At 37.7% G+C, this 20,655-nt stretch overlaps 1 protein-coding gene across 1 annotated transcript in view; it reads left to right on the forward strand.

The window, feature by feature from the left end:
- The first annotated feature begins 9,457 nt into the window (after positions 1-9,457).
- Positions 9,458-20,655, forward strand: part of CCDC82 (coiled-coil domain containing 82) — an 807,218-nt gene continuing 796,020 nt past the window's right edge. The window contains exon 1 of the mRNA XM_059708085.1: positions 9,458-9,528. The gene's annotated coding sequence lies outside the window, so the exon portion shown is untranslated. The remainder of the gene's footprint in view (positions 9,529-20,655) is intronic.

Raw genomic sequence — 20,655 nt, forward strand, 5'->3', positions numbered from 1 at the left:
ACCGAATGACTTGTATGCATGCATATAAGCATAACCAATGGACACAAGACAATGGGGGGTAGGGGAGGCCAGGGGAAGGTCAAGGGGAGGAAAAAAAAAAAAGGAGACATATGTAATACTCTTTGTAATACTTTAAGCAATAAAACAAAATTTAAAAAAATAGTTACACATAATAAATATCTTTACTTATTTTGTTAACTGCATGTGTGTAGAATGCCTCCCTCTGGTTTACATAATAGCCACCTAAAATTCAAGCTGAAATACCTATGGGACAGGTCATGTGGTTTTCCACTTCTCTCCCTCTTCTCAGTGTTTCTTCGCCAGGGAAAGACATCCACTATCACATCTACCATTCAGAATCCCACTCGTGTTGTAGGCAACCTTTTAAATATCAACTTTTCAAAAATGTCTCCAGGTAACTACTCTTAACCTCTTCTTCCTGAGTCACTGTTCTCTTCCGTGAAATAACACTCCTTTTCTATCCCTCCATCTCCTTGGCCAAGTCTTCATCCCTAGTCTCACTTCTCCATATTGGGTTGCTCCAAAAATATTGGCCCTTAGGGCTTCTAATGCAAACTGTGCAGTCTTTCCCTTTATCATTGTTTGTATTCTTACGTATTTAATAGCATTTCTATATTGGTAATTACCCTATGTATATCTCCAAACCATTCCTTTAGTAAAAACTCCAGAAACAAATAAACCATACCATAATTGATGTCATTACTTTTCAATTTTTGCAGGTATTCCACTAAAGCTTTCTATCTTTTCCCCAGCTCTGCTTCCTCCCTTGGACTCTTGAGCCAAATCTGTTGCTCACCAGTTACTCTATCCCTATCCGTGGTCCCCAGCCCTTGTGAGGTGTAGAGAGAAAACAGAAACAGCGTCCTTGTGGCCACCCTCTTTTCTGCTACACACCAAGCCACCACCAAACACCCATTAATTCTATATCCAGAGTGTCCAGACTTCTCTCCTGTCTGCATCTCCACTGTTTTTACCCTGTCCTATTCCAAATCCTCAGGATAGAAGCTCAATAAGTATTTGTTGAGTAAATTTCTACATGACTGAATGTACTGGGTTAGTGAGTTTCCTCCTAATCAGGCTATGCTTTCCTCCCTTATATGCATAATTTGTTTGCATTCCTTGTAAGAGCTTTTGTCCTGAAAGATTATTTTTCACTCTTTTTTAATGTCTCTATCTTTGCCAGTTTTCAAGTTATTTGAGAATTTATCCATCTCTACATATCCAGCTTGTAAGCTCTATTCTGAGCACAGATTTTTAAATATATGTTGACTTGTAATGAAATAAGTAATCAAAATAAATGCCAAAACAGGGTAACCTAATCCTTTTGCTCTCCAAGCCTATTTTTCATTTTTTCTTGCTGTTGCTGATTATTTAATCCCACTTGTTGTCCTGACTTTTTTGATAAGTATTTCCTAGCTTTGCAGTGTCATCAATTTATTAATATAACTCTAAATAATATGATTTGGTTTTCTCTAATGGGATCTATTTGTGGTTAGAATCATACCATGTGTATTCTAATTGCTTAATTTCTCAACATTGTATGAGAAACACAGCTATTTTGTTTTATGTAGCATTATGTATTTTCTATATGAAATTTCATTGGAAGCATATGCTGCAATGTATTTAGTCATGCTATTTTTTATGACCCTTGGGATGATCTATTTTAAACTATTTCAAACAATTACTGCCATAAATATTTTTGGATGTTTCCTTTTAAATGCATATACAAGTTTCTCTAAGTTGTATATGTATACTTACAACTTTATTAGATGAGCCAAACTCTTCCAATTTACACTCTCTCCAGAAATGTAAAGGAGTTCTCCATCATCAATAATCCTTATTATTATTTTTCATTTTTGCCAGCCTGCTGTGTACAGTAGCATCTCTCATTTTGATTGAATTTCTAATTATTAATGATTATATATGTTCTAGTCATTGTATGTAGTGCCTACAAAAGACACTTGGCTTTATTTTTTTTTTTGAGTTATCTCAATTTTTCTTATTAATATGAGAAACTTTTTATGTATTCAAAATTTTCTTGTCATTAATAATGTATAGTTAATGTCATTCTCTCATCCGTGTCTTGGCTCTTTTCTTCCTTTAAAATGTCTATTGAGCCCTAGCCAGTGTGGTTTAGTTGAGTGAGTGTAGTCCTATGCACCAAAAAATCTCCAGTTCAATTCCTGGTCAGGGCACATGCCTTGGTTGTGGACTCGATCCCCAGTAGTGGATGTGCAGGAGGCAGCTGATCAATGCTTCTCTCCCCGCCCCCCTTCTTCTTTTTCTAAAATCAATAAAAACATATTTTAAAAAATGTCTATTGAATAACATTTTTAATTGGTTAAGGATATTCTGAGTCTTGTTTAAGAGACCTTCCTTTACTCAAGTAAGCAATATGTTTTTTTTAATAATATATTCCAAAATTGTTATAGTTTTGTGGTTTACATGAATACTACTAACCCAGCTGAAGTTGATTTGGGGTTAGAATTAGGTTGAAGTCCAATTTTCTGTTTTTCTCTATGGACATTCACCTATTCAATATGATGTATTTAAATTCATTATTCAATTCGTTGTTGAGCAAGTAAATGTATGACATGTCATATATCAAATATGAGGTGAAACATACTTGCTTAAACATGGCTTGTGAAATAATACTTTAATGAGTAATGCTATTATTGCTAGTGACTTATTCATAGCAACTGAAATAGTTTATTAATAAAACTCAAATTGCAATTTTATTTGGAGAGATATTAGAAAGTCTGTTTAACATAAGAGATGCTGTGGAATATCTCTCTTCTGGATTAGCATAAGAGACAGTGTGACATCTAGTCAGAAGATGAATGAATTATTAATTTGAATCTGAGGATTAAATGAAGTAAAGGTAAAATAACAAAATCTTAAAGTATAACTTTTTACTAATATTTGTATTAGCACTAAGAGTTGCCATATTGCGGTCCTGTTGTAGTGTGCCATATATATAATGTGCTAAGCATTTTAAACATATTTATGTAAGTCTCAACAATTTACAAGGTTATCACTATTTTATGAACAAAGCATATAAGAGTGGATGACCTGACCCAAATCACCCAATAAAGACTTGAAACCAGGCCTACTTCTTCTTCTTTTTTAATCCTCTCAGAAGGAGGTGCTTAAACATAGGGAGGGAGGGTGGAGAGGGAGGAGTGGAGAGAGAAAAAGAAAAAGAGAGAGACATAGATATAGAAAAAAGAAGAGAGAGAGAGAGAAAGGGAGAGAGAGAGAGAGAGAGAGAGAGAGAGAGAGAGAGAAGAAAGAGGAGGAGGAAGAGGAGGAGGAGGAGGAGGAGGAGGAGGAGGAGGAGGAGGAGGAGGAGGAGGAGGAGGAGGAGGAGGAGAAGGAGGAGAAGGAGGAGAAGGAGGGGGAGGAGGAGGAGGAGAAGGAGAAGGAGAAAAATTTATATGATAGGGAATCATTGATTGATTGTAATTGCAATCAGTTGCCTTCCATATCTGCTCCACCTGGGGCTCAAACCCACAACTCAGGTATGTGTCCTGACCGGGAATGGAACCAGCAACATTTTGGTGCAAAAGATGACACTCAGCTAACTGAGCTACTCTGGTGAAGCCCGGGCCTATTTCAGTGCATGGTCCATCTTCCTAACCATTTCATACTAATGGCAATCTTATTTATTTATTTATTTATATTTATTTTTAATATATTTTATTGATTTTTTACAGAGAGGAAGGGAGAGAGATAGAGAGCCAGAAACATCGATGAGAGAGAAACATCGATCAGCTGCTCCCTGCACACCCCCCACCAGGGATGTGCCAGCAACCCAGGCACACGCCCGTGACCGGAATCGAACCTGGGACCCCCCCCCCCCCCGCCCAGCCCCGTCCGCAAGCCGACGCTCTATCCACTGAGCCAAACCGGTTTTGGCTGGCAATCATATTTAATTGGAGCACCATATGTAGGATGTAACCCATTAAAGATATTTAAACAAGATGTATTTTATATGACTTTATGGCATATGTTTTGCTTTCAAAATGAAAATTAGACAAATTCTAATATGTTCATGTATATTACATTTATCCATCTAAAATCTATTAAATGACATTGTTTGCATATTTTGAACTTGCACACTCACTTCATTAATTCATTCAATAAGGACTTATTTTTAGCATTATTATACGTAGCATTACAGTAATTGAATGGGGTCTAAAAAAGACTTAAATATAGTTCTAAAACAGCTGTCAGAAAATAAATTCAACATAAAAATATAATAATATATTATTGCAATGTTATTTATTGCTTTAATTTGGTCTCAGCGGTAGCAGATGTATCTAATTGTAAAAAATATACTATCTCCTTTACATGCCATTTCCATTAAACAAGTATTCTATACAACACACATTTTTTTCAGATAATACACACTTTAATTGCACATTTTAAAAATTAGTATAATATCCTAAAACTGGTCAATTGTGTAGAAACAATTAACTAACATTGCTGTTCCATGAATTCCCTATTGATTAAGTGCAAAACTAACTAATGGACATCTAAATGTTAGTGTTGGTTCATTCCAAGTTTCTCTCCTTTAAAACTGAAGCAAGGCATCTACACACAGAGTAAGAACCTCCCTAGGGAACACTTATTTTCTTTCCGACTCCAAGGCATTGGAGAAACTTAGCCTTTTCCCTCATGCTTGGGATAGATAGTGTTTATACTTCATTTTGAATGTGCAGCAGTGGCCAGAAGCAAAACTCTCTGTTCTGTGCATTTCAAGTAATCCCTCATATCTCAAGAAACTACTAGGAGAATGCAAATAAATGGAACCTCAGAAGAGAGAAAGTGAGCCAAAATGAAGCATAAAGGGGATATGGGAGGCATTTGTTTCTCCCTTTTTTCCTGTTAAGTAAAGTTAGAAGAAGTAATTCAGGCCCAGGGAAGGCTGTTATCAGGAGATCAATGGCGTCAGTTCCTATTTGTGTCACAAGAGCAGAGAATATGCACACTTAAAGCAAAAGCACAAGGAATAAGAAAAAGACAGAAATGTGTGGCTCGGTCTTAGATACATTGGAGTCACCTGTGATTTTATAGAAGCTAACAACATGCCAGAACAGGATATTGCTTGTTTAAATTATGAACGTGTTTTAGTAAGATTGCATTTTCTATGGTGTTAACCTTCAGATTTGCTTATTTGATGTCACACATCTCAGTAAGTCCTGTATTCTGTTCAAAAATCACCTGTACAGAACATCGGCTAATTTGTTCTTCAGATCAGCCCACTAATAGCAAGGGTGAGCTTCAACCGTGATTGATGGTCAATGTCAGAGAGACTTTAACTGAGCATAATCAAATATCATATCCTTCTAAATAATAATATATTTACCAGACTTTAACATTAAAAATAGTGAATACTATGTAGCAAAATCTCAGTATCTAAAAATGTAAGCATTTATGAAAACACTAGGGGCCCGGTGCATGAAATTCGTGCACTGGGTGTGTGTGTGTGGGGGGGGGGGAGTGTCCCTCAGCCCAGCCTGTCACCTCTCACATACTGGGAGCCCTCAGGCGTTGACTCCCATCACCCTCCAATCGCAGGATTGGCCCCTTGCCCTGGCCTGACGCCTCTGACAGAGGCGTCAGGCCTGGGCAGGGGACATTCATTTCCCCCCATCACTGGTTCTGCCCCCAGCCCAGGCCTGATGCCTCTGGCCCAGGCATCAGGCCTGGGCAGGGGACCCCCAGACCCCTCTGATTGCTGGCTCTGCCCCTTGCCCAGGCCTGATGCCTCAGCCAGAGGTATAGACCCCCATCACCCTCCGATCACCTGATCGGCCCCTTGCCCAGGCCTGAGGCCTCCGCCAGAGGTGTCAGGCTTGGACAGGGGACCACCATCTCCCCCCGATCACTGGCTCTGGCCCCCGCCCAGGCCTGAGGCCTCTGGCCCAGGAATCATGCCTGAGCAGGGGACCCCCATCTCCCTCTGATCGCTTGCTCCACCCCCCGCCCAAGCCAGATGCCTCTGACCCAGGCTTCAGGCCTGGGCAAGGGGACCATCATATCCCCCCAACCCCCGGCTCCGCCCCCCGCCCAGGCCTGATGCCTCGGCCAGAGGAGTTGACCCTCATCACCCTCCGATCACCAATCACCGGATCGGCCCCTTGACCAGGCCTGAGGCCTCTGGCAGAGGTGTCAGGCCTGGGCAGGGGACCCCCAGCTCCCAGCGGTTGCAGGCTCCGCCCCTGCCCAGGCCTAACGCCTCTGGCTGAGGCGTCCGGCCCGGGCAGCGGGGACCCGCAGCTGCAGCGGCCCTGCGATCGTGGGCTTCGCTTTAGGCCCAGGCAAGGGACCCCTAGCTCCTGGGACTGCCAGCTTCAACCGTGTCCAGCTCCCATCGCTGGCTCCACCCCTACTTCCTGCTATCACTGGCCAGGGCGGAAAAGGCACCTGATTCTCTGATCATGGCTGGGGGGCAGGGCAAAGGCGGCCCCAGGGCCGCCTTTGCCCTGCCCCCCAGCTCTTAGCTCCCCCCTGGGTTTCTGATCACTGTCAGTGGCAGGGGGCTTCTTCCTGCTTTCCCTTTCACCTCCCTGCATTGTGCCTACATATGCAAATTAGCCGCCATCTTGTTGGCAGTTAACTGCCAATCTTAGTTGGCAGTTAACTGCCAATCATAGTTGCCAGTTAATTTGCATATAGCCCTGAGTAGCCAATGAAAAGGGTATCGTCGTACGCCAATTACCATTTTTCTCTTTTATTAGTGTTGATTAACAAGCAAAGCTAGATTATAAAAAGAAGATACTCAGATTAATAGTGTTCAACAGTTTCTCTTAGTAGAGAGTTGACATGCCCACATGTCTATAAGGACACAAATTGTATTCATACTCAGCCAGTTTATTTGGGTGTGCAGTTAGTGGATAACTGCCACTGTATTTGAAATTATGGGTACTGCATCTGAAAAGTGGGTGTGATGGAGCAGGCAGAATATTAAAAGTCACATGACGCCCTAATTGGTTTGGCTCAGTGGATAGAGCATCGGCCTGCAGACTGAAAGGTCCCAGGTTCAATTCCGGTCAAGGGCATGTACCTTGGTTGTGGGCACATCCCCAGTGGGGGGTGTGCAGGAGGCAGCTGATGGATGTTTCTCTCATTGATGTTTCTGACTCTCTATCCTTCTCCCTTCCTCTCTGTAAAAAATCGATAAAATATATTAAAAAAAAAAAGTCACATGACTACACAAGCTAGCAAGGAGGACCTCTGTTAAAGAGCCCAGGGAAATGTTGCATTCGTTATTTTATGAATCATAAACACAATATTTTGGGCAAGGAAAGTGGACATAACGGGGACTCCGTACATTATTTAGACGCCTTTGAATTCTTGGGCCTACCATAGAAACCTAAATATTGGCACCTTCCTATTTCTGAGTTAGCATTGTTCACTACTTGGCTTAATTTAGTATAATGAAGGAAGGAATGTGGTAAGCCTAATATCCATGCTCTCCCACCTCTACTATACCTCTAGCTGTTCATGAGAGAAGGTGAACACACTTCCCCTTTATTCCTATAGAAATTTGCATTTACTTAAAAGATTGCGGAAGAAAAAGACTACTTTAATCTGAGTTGTTACTTTTTTGTTGTTATGAAGGACAGTGGAAATAAATGACTTGAGAAAAAGTTGAATCTTCCTTTACAAAGAGAGGAAGTATATTAGGAGGTGAGAAAACATAAACTAAGCCATTTAAATTAAACATTAAAAAACCTGCCAACCTAAAGCAAAGATTTATTCCATGAAAACTCATTTTAAAAATTAATTTATAAAGACTGTGCTTGATGTATTAAACTTCACCTTTTTCTCAGGAAGACTCAGTTATGTATGTACCACAAAGTTACAGGCTTTAAATATATGGCTGAAATTTGTGGTACATTATGCTAGCCCCCCCTCCCCCAATTAATACATTTAGTAATGTTTATCTTCCAAGAAAAATAACTGTCAACCTAAATGAAGAGGTAAACTGACAAGCTCAAATGACCAGAAATTGAGTTTATTTGGGAATAGGGGAGGAATTGCAATTTAAAAAATGCATGCTCTAGCACACTACAGATGAGTCCCCCAACACTTTAGGACAGGCTGTATTTATGGTCAAGGAGCTCAAAGAGGGCAAAAGTCCAGTCTGAGCCCAAGTTGTAAGTTCATTGGCTGGAAGATGGGGAGAGATTCTTGGAGGATATTCATTGGTCAGGAGATAAGTCTCAGTCTTCTCTAAATCAGGCATTTATGAAAAATCAGTGTCTCCGTTCAGTTCTGTTCTGCAGATGCCTGTGTGATATTTTCCATTTTATAGCCTCTGGTTTTATTTCAAATTGAAATCCTTTCACAAGACAATAATAGTAATGAAATAAGTGTTCACTGAAGTTGACAATGTTTACTTTTTGCAAAACACAAATTAGCCTCAACATCTCATTGCCTTTCTATTGATCACAGTGAGTTGCCCTGGTCTAAGCTGCTTAAGGCTAATGGAGTGATGGTTTTCTGAGTTTAACCATTTACTCCTGGACTTGAGAGTACATGCCAAGTAGGGCGTTTTAGCTAAAATAGTCTTTGATACTATCTGTAGGCACAAGTAGATAATCCAGACAAGTACCCATGCGTTATTTTTTCAATGCACTGTTTGAAATACCCAAAAACTTGGGACATATGTAATTATTTCCTTTGACTTACTAGATGGCCAAAGCTATTTAGGGTTTATTTATAAACTGAACCTAGATCTTTGAATATCTATAAAAATGTTGTCGGAATTTATACCTCAAAATTTATCTATTTAAATTAAAGACATAGCTATTTTTCATGAAATTTATATTTGTGATCTATGTCTGAAAAATTGATTTTGCAGCACTAAATCAGAAATTCCCTGTGAAATTAGATTTCCTTATCTCATTCATTCATCAGGGATTTATTTCTTTATTCTTTAATTGGCAAATATTTACTAACATCAAGTAAATCGCAGGCTGTTTTCTAGAGCTGAGGATATGGCAGCAATCAAACAAAAAAAATCCCACAAAATTTTCTGATCTTTTCCAAAATAGTAGAGAGATCTGTTTGCCTCCCTTGGAGTGATTCAGAGGGTGACTTGTAGAGATGAAAGAAGAAATAAAGTGAAGTTGAGGAGATAGTTCTAGAAGGAACTTGCTATGAACTTATGGGATTTATTTCCCCCTTTGAGTAAGATAGAAATCATTGGGACGAAAAAATTAAGGGTGAGACATGATAAGTCTGGCTTCTCTCTGGGGACAAAATTGAAAGCAATAACAAACAAAAAAAGTAGAAAGGGATTTCCTCACAGGAAAGATGATGGTGGTTTGGACCAGTTGACATTTGCTGATGGATTACACATAGAGTATGAAAGAAAATGTCAACAATGATACCAAATTGTTTTTGTTTATGTTTTTCAGAGTTTTGTTTGTTTTTATCTGAGCAACTGGAACACTTTTTCACTTCCTGATAAAAGAATGACTGTGGGCAGTGGTGAGTAAGATTACAAATTCTCTTTGGAGATATTAATTGTGAAATCTCTCTAATCATCTAAGGTAGGATGTTGTGTAAACAGTGATTTGCATTAATTTGATATTCAGGGGAACATTTCATACTGGCCATGCATTTGGGACTTATAATTATGTAGATGACCATAAGACTACATGAGGTCCCCATGGGAGAAAGAGTCCAAAGGTGGACCTGGGTCCTCCCTCCAACATTTAGAAGTCAAGTGATGAGAAATAATGAGCAAAGACACAGAGAAAGAGTGACCAGTGGATCAAGTGGAGTAAATGCTGCTAACAGAAGAGGGAGAGGAGTAATGAATTGACTGTGGGGTTTTATCATGTGGGACCTTTGGAGACTCAGACAAGAGCAAGTTCAGTGGAGCATTGATGGTTAAAGCCCAACTGCCATGCTCCAAAGGGATACAGAGATAAAGGGGGAGACACACCTTCAAGGAATTTTGCTGTGGAGGGGAGCAGAAAAATGGATAGTCATTGCAGAGGAATGCAGTGTAAAGAGAGATCTGTGTTAAGAATGTGGAACTTACAATATATTTACTGTTTGATAACATGATTTTGCAGAGAGGAAAATCCAGGAAGATAAGCTAAAAATATTCAAACACTACATTGTGTTATTCCCTCCAGCACCTTGGCACTTTGGTGATAACTTCAAAAACATTATGAAAAGTTCATATAACCCAAGTTTACAAAGTCAAGCTCTGAATTATTGTATGTTTTGATCCTTTTTTTGTATTTTTTATTCTTAGGTGAGGGCTTAGATATTTTGGCTCATGAAATAAAGCAGTGTCTAATATCAAAGGAACCTGCTAACATAGAAAGCAATTAGCCAAATCCTGTACTATCTTCTTCAGTGGGTTGCAAAACAGAAACGTACATGCGTATTTCTTGGTGGGGTTGTTTGGCACTATTCTTCATTTAAGAGTGAGTGTCATATTTGGGAATGGACTTGGATTGACAGTTTACAGATGGATGTGCTTTACTTTATATTCTGCCATAAGCTCTAAAGTTAGCACTTCTTATATTGTCAACTCCAAAGCAAAAACTTGTATGGGATTTTTGTCCTTGGCATTTTCCCCAGAAATAATTTTTTTTTAAATTTTGGGCAGCATGAGGGTATGGATGGGTTTACTAATTTGGAAGAGTTAATTTTAAAAATGTAACAAATTTAGCTTAAATATATCAGTAGAAACTCCAGAAAGAAAATGATTAAAATGGTGTGAATTAGTCACCTTACATTCAAGGAATACCCTTAAAAGGTTGTATTTAGGGGTATGAATCCATTTCAAACTGGGAGTTCCACTTGCTTTGGATTTTTCAAATGAATGTGGTGATGTCCCATATTTCATTTATAGATTTTGTAGGCACTTAGGTAGTCACACACACACACACACACACACACACACACACACACACACACACACACACAATGAGACACAGTAGTAACATGGGTTAGTCTCAAAGCAGAATTTCAGTTCTCGGTTTTCATAAGCAAGCAGATTAATTTTGGATGAACATATTCAGAATTTACCTTCTGTATTTTGAGTTATTACATAAGTCCAGGAAAAATATAACATTTGTTGATTCTGGTTTCATCAACAACCTGGGAATTTAAGCCCAAGCTTAATAACTCTGTTATGTAAAGGTCACAGAAAATCATATTCCATTATAGTACTAAGAACCTTAAAAATAGATGTACTATTTTTTTTCCTTTCCTTACCTTACCGGATCTTATCAGTCTCTTACAGTTTGTGGGGTACTGTCCTGGAAATGAGCCTGGCTCATTCGTTTCCCGAGGTCATAGCGTAGCCACTGGCATAGCACTCAGACACCATGGTGGGCCCTTTATGCTCACCTGCTGTTAGACCCACAAAGCCCCTTCCAGTCTCAGGGGATGATTTCAAGTTGTCCTGACTCACTTTCCAGAAAACATCTATTGGCCATTTGGTGGTTCCCTGTTCGCCAGTGCCTCAGCTTTCTCACTGATTCCCTTTGCTTCTTCCCCTACAAGTGCTGGTACCTGGTATGTTTTTGACTCTTTGTTTGTCCCAATCCTCGTGTATTTTAGACTTCCTTTCATTGTGTTATAAAATGAAGCAGAGTTATGCTCTCTGTTTAATGTGACATTTGGAGGAGATTTAAATATTGTGTTGCTATCTTCTCAGAATCCCCTGGGGCAGTTTTATTTTTATTCCACCATCCCTGATGTAACAAGGAGTGTTGGCACCCCAAATTTGCTCCTTGCACACTCAGTGTATGAAGTTCAGTTTTAATATAGGTGCATGTCCAAAGGGTGACTTCACTTTTTGTGTATCAAAAGGAATTTTCCCCTTCTTGGGGGAGAAGTGGGGACTCTGTAGATCTCCTTTACCTCCTCTGAGTCCAGCACTTCTCCAAATATTTGATTTTGTAGCTGTTGTTGTCTATTTTATTATCAGAAAGTTGAATGTCCAAGAGTCGTTTTCTTAATGTTACCCACAAATCTTGTTTTAACCAAGATTCATGCCTTACTTTTGTAAATTAAAAAGTAAGTGATTGGATGTGCTAATTCCAGGCAATTGTATCAACCTAAATTATTTTAAATTTGCATAACCAAAGAATGTAATTTGAGATAGTCAGAAATATAATTCTAAGCAAGTAAAATTTAAAGCATATGATTATTATTAGCCAAATTATTTTTGTGACCCGAAAGCAGCGGTTCTCAACCTGTAGGTTGCCAATCTGTGGGTCGCGACCCCTTTGGGGGTCGAACGACCTTTCACAGGGGTCGCCTAAGACCACTGGAAAACACATATAATTACATGTTGTTTTTGTGATTAATCACCATGCTTTAATTATGTTCAATTTGTAATAATGAAAAATACATCCTGCATATCGAATATTTACATTATGATTCATAACAGTAGCAAAATTACAGTTATGAAGTAGCAATGAAAATAATTTTATGGTTGGGGTCACCACAAAATGAGGAACTGTATTAAAAGGTTGCAGCATTAGGAAGGTTGAGAACCACTTCCCTAAAGTATTATCTACTACTACTTCATAAGTAGACAACTTATCAAAAATACCATTACAAAAAAAAAACAACACAAAAGAACACACAAAAAAACAAAAATACCATTACATTAATGTCTCATGATTAGCCATAAATGCACACAGTTTGATCTAAGTAAAATATTCTTCCCATCTAAAGTATTTACTTTAGCGGATTATTTTAGTGTCTATACTTCCCATATGTAGTAGACTGTTTTAAGGTCTGGTAGATAATGTGCTGCCTATGCCATTCACGTGGGCCTGTGTGCGGCACCTCACAGATTTGTGCACCACGTACTCCCTCTACTCAGCTACCAACTGAGTCTTGCCTCATTAGATGCTCATTTGTTTATCTTTTTATTAGTGAATCTCCAAGTATCCAAATTTAAGTATGACGGCAATGATTGTGAGATTATGAAGAAACATATGATGCTTTTGAAAAATGACCCCTGGACTTATTTTTGTCAAATACAAAGCATGCACACAAGATATTAAGAGAAATCCCCTATAGTCAAGCCACAAATAGGAAGGAAAAAGAAGGAAGTTAAGAAACCATGTATACATGTATATAAGCCAAACCAATGGACATGGACAACGGGGGGATGGGAGCATGAGTTTGTGTGTGTGGGGGGAGGTTGGGGGTAACGGGGGGGATGAGGACACATTTGTAATACCTTAACTAATAATAAAAAAAAAAGAAAAAAAAAAGAAAGAAACCATGGGGCCAATCTAACTAAGGGCATTTGTTGTGATATAGACTATTAAATAAGCATTTTAATATATTTAGTGGTAAAATAAATTAATAAAAATATGACTAAAAGATCTAAAAAAATTAACAAACATATTTGGGGAAAAACCAAAATAGACGTTCTAAAATATAAATTTGAGGTCTACATTTTAATAAATACTAAGCAACAGTTTAGACATAAATGTATACTTTTAACGGTCTCTTTCCACAAGCATACATACAGAAATGTTTATATAAACTGAACCATTTGAAAATGAGTCACCGATTTCCCTGTAAATATTTCAGCAGGCATCTCTAAAATGTAAGACCATTTGCCTACACAATCATAAGTATATACACACACACACACACACACACACACACACCCCTACATATATATATATATATATATATATATATATATATATATATATATATATAAATTTTGTGACATAAAAATATCATTTTAAGAATTTAATAATTTTAATAACTTTTTTCACTTACTTTCCCACATTGCCCCCAAAATATGTTTTCTATTATCATTTTGAACAGTCAACTATTAATATTTACATATTACTTTTTGGGTTTTATGCTCCTGTAGTCTTTTTTCTTTTTTTTTTAACTTACAAAAGGCACTGTTTATTAGATTTCTATCTTTTTTATTTTTTTATTGTCTAAAGTGTTACATGTCTTCTTTTTCCCCACTTAATGCCCCCCTCCCCGGCCATTCCCTATATTCCTGTAGTCTTTTAAGCTAAATAGCTATACCCAATTTTGGGAGGTTTCTGGAATTGATTTTGACAAATGTTCCGACTAGCTTTCTTTTTCTCAATTTTTTTTCTTATTATGATATGATAATATACAATATTATACTGATTTTATATGAGCAAAATTATTATTCAACATTTAGGTACCTAATGAATTGACCACCATGATAAATTTAGTAACCATCTGACACCGTACCTCTGACACCATATCATGATATTATTGACTGTGTTCCCTGTACATCACATTAGAATGGCATTTATTTTATAACTGGAAATTTCTATCTCCTTTTCCCCTTTACTTTTTTCACCCGTTTCCCCTTTCCCTCTGGCAGCCATCAAGTTTTTCTCCATGTCTATGTCTGTTTCTGTTTTCATTTTTTAATTTTAGATTCCACATATAAGTGAAGTCACATGGTAATTTCCATTCTCTGTCACTTGCTTCACTTAGCATCATATCCTCTATGTCCATTCATGTTGTTGCAAATGGCAAGCTTTCATTCTTTATAATGGTTGAATAATATTTTGTTGTGTGTGTACCACATATTATTTATCCATTCATTTATGGATAGACCAGCTTTCTTGAAGAGTGTCTCCTATATTTGACTTGTCTGTTTCCTCATGATGCCATTGACCCTGTTTCTTTGAATTTTCTGTAAATTGGAAGCTAGTTTGTTCCTGAGACTAGATTTAGACTCAGATTAAGTATTTGTGGTAAGAAAATTATTTATGCTGTTTACTTTATATAGAATGGTATCTAGAGGTACATAGTGTTAGGTTTTTTCATTATTTGATGGCAACTGTAGTTTGATCATTTGCTTAAGGTGATGATTTCCAGATCTCACTATTGTAAATGTGTATTTTCCTTTTGCTGTTACCAAGTAATCTATGAGGTAATACTGTGAATAGGTTTTCAAATGATTTTTTCATCTAATTGCTTATACAAATAATAATGGAACCCATATGAGTCAATTATTAAATTGCAAATAGTGATTCATTTTTTCTTTTTATAGATATTACATTTATTTGTTGGCATTTTTCTGAAATGAGCTTAATATACATATATAATTTTCTATATGTGATACATGTATATTAACACATATTCTCTCTATACATATATAAATATAATTACATACATATGTAATGCTTTATTTTGTTAGTCTGAAGGTAATGTAAAGAATGCAAATCAGTTACAGGCTTATTGTTAGGTTTTTGACATTGGTAACCTGGAGCAGGATGAGGAACCTAAAATCATTCATGTGAAAGTTTAGAGAGAAATCATTGTAGGAAAAGAAAAAAGATAAGCTTGCATTTATATCACTTTTCCATTTAATATGTTTAATGACACTAGAAAACAACGTTTGTTTCTGAATAAATGGTTGCAAGAGAGCCAAAAAACTGAACTCTGGTAGGAACTCAGGGAGAATATTTTTCAATAGGGTATGATACAATATTAAACCCAAGAACCTGTGATTTTATAGGGGCCTCTGAAATAAACTCCTACATGTTCTTATACAAAATGTGTTAGGAACCTAATTATAGGCTAAGTTCTAGGGAAACGAAAAAAGTAAAAGCTATTAGAAACAAAGCCAAAAGAACTTATACAGCAATAGTCTACATCAAATATCAGTGGACATGAATCCAAGTTTTCTTATTCAAATGAGCTTGGAGAATGAAGACTTGACTCAGACCCACATCTACACTCAACCTGTGGGTCGTGACCATCGGGAAACACATATAGCATATCAGATACTTACATTATGATTCATAACAGTAGCAAAATTACAGTTATGAAGTAGCAACAAAAATAATTTTATGATTGGGGGTCACGACAACATGAGGAACTGTATTAAAGGGTTACGGCATTAGAACCACTGGTAGGTAGTCCAATAGTTCATAAACTTTTGTGTGGTCTCAAATACCTCTGAAAATCTGACATTATTTATCGATGTCTCCAAAGTGAACTGAGCTTCTCTAAATATTGATCTCAGACTAGAATCCAAGGCGAGCAGTGGCAGTGCTCGCAGTTAGATGTTTGGCAGGACTGGGGCTGAGATGACTGTCCCAGGTTAGAGTGGCGCTCTGAGAAGTAGGTTGTGTCCTCCCTGAGGAAATGAGGACCAGAAGGACAGAGCACGTGTGGAAATTGCCATCGGGCTGTTCATGAGGAAAATACTCTAAACACATATGAGAAGTAGAGAGATGAAAAAGGAAATGGAGAACAGTTACATAGCTGCGGTCAATATGGCTGTGGTTTTAGGGAGGATGGAGATGGGTGGATAAACAAGGGGCATCTTAGAGGAGCAACTGCAGATCATCCCAAGAACACACAACTGGAGATATGTGGGTGCTATAGGGAGGGCAATTTTATGGGATATTTTGTGTGAGCCAAGAAAATATAATTAATAACTGACAAAGACATTGGAAGTTATAAAATATATATATATATATATATCTCCTGGTAAAAACCTTAAAGCACACCACTCATTTTCGCTTCCTGGATATATATACATGTGTATAGAATTCAAGTGATTTGCCTCAAAATCTTATAATTAGTTCATGATAGAAGAAATACCATGGCCAAAGCAATTTTCACATAAATATTATTAGTATTACAACATTTTTGCCTGTGTCTGTGTTTTTCACAGTGTTTCATAAGGTTTTACTACATATAAGTAACTAACTAAATGAAGGCCATATTTGTGTTAATACAGATATTATGTCTCAGGAGTATGGCACCAGCAGTAGAGAACAGGAGTTAACTTTCTCTCAAAAACAGACTTCAGGAGTTTGGCTGGGCTGTCAACTTCATTTTGCATGTGTGCTGTGCCCTGTGACAGAAGTATCCCTTTAACTCCCCATTTTATGCCCACTCATTTCTATTTTAGCGATTAGACTTTCTTATAAATCAATAACTTTTAAAAGTCATTTTAACGTACAAAATCATTAGATCATTAATTAGAAGAAATATATTGACTTTGTATACAGGTTTAGCTTATATTCTACTTAGAAATGGAGGAAGAAACATATAGAAAAGGATGGAGATCAGATGCCACCTAAGATGTGGACAGACTACCTACGCTAGAACTGCTGGATTTCGAGCCAAGGGCAACCACCTACACATTGTAGCACTCGGTGAAGGGAACCCGACTCTCCTTATTCTTCAATAAATCTCCAGACAGAATTATTTTATTTTCAATTTTGGTAAGGTTCATCTAAGAATATTGTTTCTATTGATTTTTAGAAAGAGTGTAAGGGAGGGAGAGAAACTGGAGAGAGAGAGAGAGAGAGAGAGAGAGAGAGAGAGAGAGAGAGAGAGAGAGAGAGAGAGAGAGAAGAGACAGAAACATAGAAACATCAATGTGAGAGATAAACATTGATTGATTGAGATTGGTTGGTTGCCTCCCACATGTGCCCTGACTGGGGCTGTGGATCGAACCTGCACTCAGATATATGCCCTTGACCAGGAACCGAACCTACAACCCTTTGGTGTGTGGGCTGATGCACTGAACCACACTGGCCAGCTAACACAGGATTATTTTAAAAGGAGCTGGATTTTCTTTCACTAGATGCAGGAGAAGACATGTTAGAGAGAGAGACTTGCCACACTGAGCAGTTATTTTGAAATAGCTTACCTTGGCCTTGCTGCACTTCTAAAATAGAGGGTGTGTGTGTGTGTGTGTGTGTGTGTGTGTGTGTGTGTGTGTGTACATATACACCTTCTGTATTCTATATGCTATGGCTTTCTATCTGTCAACAGCTTGTATTTCAGCTATATCACTATTTCAATGAAAATTATCTCAGTTTGGTTTATAAAACTGAACATTTATATGTATTTAAGATGTATAAAAACACTGCATTACAATGTAGACCATTTGTGCCAAATTTTGCATTCATTTCAGCTTTTTAAACATGGATTTCTTTTAATTACTCCCCAGTCATCACAACAGAAACATTTTTCTTCTCTAGAATTGGGTATCATGGTTAGAATTCTGTTCACTGTACTCTTTTATATTGTAAAAAACAAAACCAGATTACCTTGGTTACATTGATACATAAGCTAAAGTAATAAAGCATGAATAGGTGTCCATACATGCTTAAAATAGCAACCACTATAGATATTGTTGATGGAGTTTTTAACACACCCTGGGGCTTAGCTGCTACAGGAGGGGGTTAAACTGGTCATTCAAAAGTAGGCTAAAGTTTTGGAGTGAAACCTCTCATTTGATTCATCTGATAATGCCAGGGTACACACTAAGCCATTTCTAACTAAAAAGTAAAAATGACCAATTTCAACCTGTATACAAACACTCAGTTACGTCTAATTATAGTGAAATATTAGTGTGATCTACTACCCTGGTTTACCTGGGATGATAGGTTTTCTGGCTGCAGAATTTTCAGTGCTAAAACCAGGATAGTCATGATGAAATGTGACTGTTGATCATCCTGTGTTATTTACGAAACATAATTAAGTTGAGTCACGTTACTGCCAAAACTGAAAAACAAACCACTGTAGTATTAATTTTATTTGTTATCCCGGCAGAATATTTATGTTCAGCATTAGACTACTGAATCTGGTTCTGTTCTTTAATTCTCTGCATGACTTCTAGGCAACACTGGAGTCCCCTTAAGAAACACTGCCATAATTGCTATTGCTCACATTTATACTCTGTTTTCAGCAGCTCCTAGTCACACATTCAGATTTCAAGAGGAGCTCAGAATTATTCATTAAGCATATCTATTGGGGTTATAAATAAATATCAATAATTGGCTCCTATTTTAAAAAATGGTGAAGAAACTAACTTGAAATGTCAAAATATATTCAAAATAGGACTTGGGCTCAAATAAAAAAATCTGAGTCATACATTCTATCTCTGTGAAATGTGTACCAAATAGTCCTGAACTCAACACACAACATCCTGGGTCCCATCTCCAGATACTGCCATGAGATCGTCATGAGGCATTTGCCTGGGATCTGGACCCTTTCAGTCTCTACATGGAACTTGATTGAATCTCACTCTTGTCTTGCTGGGACTCCTGTCAGATTAACATATCTGCATCAGTCCAAAATCTGGAACGTCAGATCAAAATCAGATAAAAATTAGTAAAATTCCACACTATTTTCTAAAGTCTAAAATATTTGATCTGTTGTTTAAAAAACTCAGTGCTGCTGCCTTAACACAACTTTCTATTTGTCTATTTATATTACAACCTTTTTTACATGCCCCTCATTCTAGATTTAACAGCACCTATCTGTTATGTTTTATAACTTTTAAAACATATTTTTATTGATTTCAGAGAGGAAGGGAGAGGGAGAGAGAAAAACGTCAATGATGAGAGAGAATCATTGATTGATTGCCTCCTGCATGCCCCCTACTGGGGATCCAGCCCACAACCAAGGCATATGCCCTTGACTGGAACTGAACCCAGGACCCTTCAGTCCGCAGGCCGACGCTCTGTTCATTGAGCCAAACCAGCTAGGGCATGTTTTACAACTTTTAGACTTGTTCATGCCACTCTCAGTTGGCAGTGTCCTAACCTTTCCATCGGGCATGATAGAATCCCAATTGTCTTACAAGAAAAGCGCCATCCTCTTCTTCAAGAATTTGATTACTTTTACCTTAATGTCTGCTCTTCTGAATGTGACTCCTATATCAGGGAGATGTTTTAATATCTGTCTGTCCTGGCACCTCTCTCTTCAAAACTTTACTAAGAAAGCATTAATTGCTTGTGCCCTCCAGGATTTCTTTATAGCTTTTTGTGCTTCTTAGTAGTCTGAAGTTCATCACCTTTCTTCTTCTTCTCCATTTAAAAGATATCATCCAAAGAATTTAATACTTAAGACTATTGATTGTGTAGCCATTAATTCTTTATAAGTAAAACTAGAGGCATGGGGCCTGCTAGCACCTGTAAGCTCCCTGGTGGCTAGTGCATTTCATATCAACTCTTCATTCTGCAGTTCAGTCAATTTGCATATTAGGCTTTTATCATATAGGATGAGAGTTATGTTAACATATTCCTTGATATTTTGTGTGAGAAAAATACTGTACATATTAACCCCCTGTAAATTGTAAAGCATTATACAAATGAAAGCATGATGAAGCATGACCTCAATTTTAATAACTGTAATTATTTTTGTTTAATAGAGATATAGTAGTCAGAATATTGGGATGAATGGCAGAAGAAGAAAGACTATCTAGAGATGGAGAAATATAGTTTGTTATGTATCCCAAATCACACTCAAAAGCTGGCATTTACTCTTTGAAAGTGGGGAAGGGTGAAAATCAGAAAAGTGTTTCCCACTGAGAAACAGTAAGAGTAGGAGGTAGCACATCTGTTCCTAAGCACTTAAACACTGAAATTCTTCTCTGCTTGGGCAGCTGTCTTTAAAGAAGAGTCAGCACTGCCACTCAGTTCTCAACTAGACAAAATCGTTCTCCCCTCAGGCAATAATTACCCCCCAGTTATCTCCGCCAGCCTTAAGTGGCCCGTCTTCTGGGCTAGGGCCTCAGTGAATCCACTGCTGATTAGTCATTCTTTTCCCACTGATCCTTGCCACACTTAAGCAACCTCC

This window comes from Myotis daubentonii, chromosome 9 (genome assembly GCF_963259705.1).
Source record: "Myotis daubentonii chromosome 9, mMyoDau2.1, whole genome shotgun sequence".
Classification (NCBI taxonomy): domain Eukaryota; kingdom Metazoa; phylum Chordata; class Mammalia; order Chiroptera; family Vespertilionidae; genus Myotis; species Myotis daubentonii.